The sequence below is a fragment of the Agrilus planipennis genome, unplaced genomic scaffold (assembly GCF_000699045.2).
Source record: "Agrilus planipennis isolate EAB-ADULT unplaced genomic scaffold, Apla_2.0 scaffold58, whole genome shotgun sequence".
Lineage (NCBI taxonomy): Eukaryota > Metazoa > Arthropoda > Insecta > Coleoptera > Buprestidae > Agrilus > Agrilus planipennis.
This window is the reverse complement of record NW_020438916.1, coordinates 10,725-15,289: the sequence shown is the minus strand read 5'-3', so window position 1 is coordinate 15,289 and position 4,565 is coordinate 10,725. Positions and strand designations below refer to the sequence as shown.

The 4,565-nt window shown below is 39.0% G+C and overlaps 1 pseudogene; it reads right to left on the bottom strand.

The window, feature by feature from the left end:
* Positions 1 to 1,966: 1,966 nt before the first annotated feature.
* Positions 1,967 to 3,040, bottom strand: LOC112904202 (annotated as a pseudogene).
* Positions 3,041 to 4,565: the final 1,525 nt, after the last annotated feature.

The window sequence follows — 4,565 nt, the reverse complement described above, 5'->3', positions numbered from 1 at the left end:
CAATCGTTTAGTGATCACTCTTTTCCACTCTTTTTCGTGTCGAGTGTCTTCGTCGTCGTCGCCTTTAATGATGTTTTCGTAGTCTCTGGGACCTCGTCGATCCTGGTAGATTCGATATTACGAAACGATCCTTAGATAATACCTTTGTGATCACGTAAGGACCACTGTATATTGGCAACAATTTTTTACTGTTGCCATCGTTCGTGGTAATAACTTTTCGGACCAGAACGTGTTGGCCTACTTCGTAAATGGGTGCAGCCTTGCGTTTGGCATCGTAGTGTTTTTTTTTGACGTGTCTGCAGCATTTCAATACGTTTGGCTGCATCGTTTCGTATCTCTGTTAAATCGGTATTTCGTTCAGGAATACATACTTCAGTACTCAGATAGGCGTCGTTTGCCTGTCGTGGTAAAAAGCCCAATAATAATTCATATGGAGCCTTATTTGTCGTTTTACTTTTTGATTTCCCAGGTTACTTCCCGTAAAGCTGGCTAGTGTTTCGAGCTCGAAGGACTGATACTTATGTTCGGTTTTTGTTGTCCTTCGACTGAAGTAACACACGGGTTTAAGCGTTCCATCAAATTGTGTTTGAAATAAAATGCCTCTCAATCCGTTCTTGCAGGCATCAGTATGCAATTCAGTATTGGCGTTTCCATCGTAGATTACCAAAATTGGTCGTTCCGTTAGCTTATTTTTTAGTGTCTGGAATACTTGTTCGTGTTCGTCATTCCATACAAAAGGAGTCTCATTTTTCGTGAGATCGGTCGGCGTTTTTGCTATCAAGGCAAAGTTTTTGACAAATTTCCTGAAGTTGCTAGTCAATCCGACAAACTGACAGATTTCATGCACATTTCGAGGTCGGGGATATAAACTGACTGCTTTAGTTTTTGCTGTGCCTGGCTGAATACCTCGACTGCTTATTTGATGACCTAAGTATTCTATTGATGGTTGAAAAAAATACCATTTAGATAGTCGAAACGTCATACCGGCCTTTTTAAATGTTTCCAATATTTGTTGGAGTGATCTAAGCCTCGAATCAAAGTCGGTGACTGGCAATAGGGTGTCGTCTAGGTGGGCAAGCGCGGTGGTGAAACGCAGGTTACCTGGAATAGAATTTATTGCCCTCTGGAATACTGACGGAGCATTTACCAGTCCGAAAGACATGCGTACGTATTCGTAGTGGCCATTAGGGGTGATAAACGCTGTCTTTGGTATCGATTCCGGGGCCATGGCAATTTGGTGATAACCATATGCCAGATCCAGGCTCGTGAAGTACTGATGGCTTCCCTGTAGATATCGACGTATTCGTCAATCCTGTGTAGCGGATAGCGATCTTTTACCGTTTTCGCATTTAAGGCCCGGTAATCAACGCACATGCGGCTTTCCCCAGTTTTCTTTTTCACCAAAAGAATAGGGCTTGAATAGGGTGAAGATGATTCTTGTATGATTCCATTACTTAAAAGATAGTCAACTATTCCTTTTACATTTTGTCTTTCCGCGAAGATCAACCGACAAGTGACAGGATCATCATTAGTGAACCGTATCTGCATTTCAGTGACATTGGTTTTTCCCAACTCGCCCGTTGTTTGGGCAAAACAAGTCCGGTAAGAATTTAGCAAGTTTAATAACATCTTATTTTCAGAAGATAAATTCGCATTGAATTGATAATTAATATCGTTTTCCTGAAAGGATTTTGAAGGATTTCTGGCTTACACGGGCAACCTCTCGTTAGCAGCCCAAATTTTGGCACATGCAAATCGTTTGTTGACAGATTACGTAACGAAATAACTCCACGATTGGTAGTTGTCACGCACCTAGGAATGGTGTATTCATGATATGGCTTGGAACACACTCTTTCCTTTACGTAAACGTCTCCATCGTAGTTGTCTGCCATAACTTTTATGATTCCAATTGTATTTGATGGAATTACCACAGCAACCTGGGCCTAAAGAGTAATTGTTCTTGGTTCTAATTCGTCGATTTCGGGAAGAGCCGCAAGTGTTTTTCAAATAACCTAAGGTGATTATCTCGGATGACCAAAGTTGCGTTGGTTTGATTGATGAACGATTGTCCAACAATTACAGGCACAGACTGTACAAAATCGTTTACGATGAGAACGTCCACTTCGGCTTCCATCAAATCCACTTTAAGGGTTACCATCGTCTCACCAATGACCTCTACACGGCTTCCTCCGTAGCCTTTAATATGTTTTGTGCTATTCTGGCAGATAAGTTTCAATTTGTCAGCGTCAGATTGTCGCAAGGTAAGAACACTACATCCAATGTCCACATATCCTCTCGTGGGTTGCCCATTGATAAGGCAATCGACAAAATAGCAGAATTGCTGGTCGTTACATTCAGCTACTTTGATTTAAATTTTCTTTTTCGATCATCTTTTGTATTCGTCAGCTTTATGTCCGAAAAAATGGCACCTCGGGTTTGTACAGTTGGTGGACACATGACCTATTCCGAGTGTGTTTTAAACTTATAAGTCGTCTCTTATCGAACGGACGACGAAAACGTTTATCGATGGTTGAGATCATCAGAGGTGTCTTCAATAATTTCGTCTGTAATTGTGGAAAGGAATTCTTCATACAGACGTTCTGGGGTATCATATCTACCAGCCTTGATACTATTTTGTAGTGTTCGGTCGTTTATTCTATCCATTAAACATGAAACCGTCTTTGCCATCAATCTTGCATGCATGTAGCAGATCCATTTTTCGAAAGTAGTATTGAGTCATGGTTTCGTTCGGTTGTTTGACTCTTGCAACCAGTTTCTTGAAGGTGCTTGAAAAATCGTGATTATCAGGAAAGGTTTTTTTTATTAATTCTTTCCACTCGTTCCAAGAATAATCGTAAGTAGTCAAATTATTGTACCATGTACGTGCCAATCCTGTAAGTCTACTTTGCATGTGATATACAATCATATTTTCATCCCATTTATTGATAAGGGCCAATTGCTCAATTTTGTTTACCCACTTTGTAGAGGTTAAGTTTGGGTTCCCTGCGGCGAATTCCGGTATACAGTCTGCTTTGATGGTCATCCGGATCACGTTCGAACTTCCTTCACCCGACACTGATTGTTGTCATCAATTTGTCAAGCAATTCTTCTAATTTATGTATTCGGAGTTTATCGTCCATTTGTTCATTTTTTTCGTTGGGTACTGTACATGATTCACGAGGCGGCGGACTCCGCGACCTTCGAGTTCGTTCCGAACTAAAGCGTTCAAAACGTGACCTACTTTTGGATGTATGTTTGGCTTTTGATCTGCGTTCTGCGTTTGAATGGTGCGATTTTTCTTTTCCCATCTTGCTTTTGTTTGGTGATAATAAACGTATGGGTATATATATTCCGACCGACGCCGACGGTGTTTTGGTATAGAGGCGACAACTGTGCGACGTAAGTGTTAACGGTAGAGTGTGGATGATATTTGGTGCGATCGACCTCGTCTCGAGTCTTGTCGGAGCTGTTCCCGATTTCGTGAATCACACCGGGGAAGTACCAAACACGAAGTGCGTATTAAACACGTATCACTATAGCTATTAAAATATTAAAATGGTTATTAAAAAAAATAAAACTTGCTTTTCTTCTTTTCTTTTTAGTTTTGTAGTTTTTTTTTTAGTTCACTCACACTTGCCTTCGGTTCGTTTTCTCAACGAAGTACCATTCGGGTTATCGTACGACCCAAAGGTATCCCACCGCTGCACTAAAAACTCACTTCCTCAAAAAACAATACTAACAGATGTATTTATTAAAAAGGTTCGGAATATAACCAACTAATAAAGAAATTAACGTAATTAGTTGTCCTCTCGCGCCTCTTCTCGTTTGTCACCGTCATCATTTGTACTGCTCTCTTCCTTTTCTCCGCGCATCCAGAATACCTCCCACGCCCCCCGGACACACGGGGCTTAAAGCTTTGCATAAAGCTTACATAATTTACTCTGTTTACTAAGAAGTCTGCTTTTTTTTATTAAAAAAAGAAATTATTATATGACTTTTGTTTAACTAGATACTAAGGAATTTTGTTTTCTATGTTTAATAATTCATGTTATATTAAGAAGACTGTATGAAGATTTAAAAGTCTTTGATAGTTATCACTATCACAAAGAAAAATGTATAAATGACTGTACCCTATATAGAGTATCTGCCCTGGTCTCTTAAAAAACATGTAAAAGTGGATTAATTGACTGGTCATCTTAAAGTAGTATATAAAATACTTGATTACATAGTAAAACTTCAGAAAAACACATATTTTTAAATATTTATATCACGCCACCTTTCGTAAGATCAGACAAACTCTTAACGTAAAATCGCCCATATTCTTGTAAATTTCTTATTTCAGAGGTTTGCCAAACATCGCACGGGTGCTTGTATTCATTTTTAGTTATACGAAAATCGGAAGTTCTACTGTAAAAATGTTCTTTTGATGGTAATTTTGTATCTTTCAAATTTTCCTAACAATCCAAAAGTACCTTAACGTTGAAGTAAATCGAATTATTTTTGGTTTTGACAATGTTTTCTAGTAATTAATTTTCTTTTGTTCTTTACCTAAATAAGATGATAAC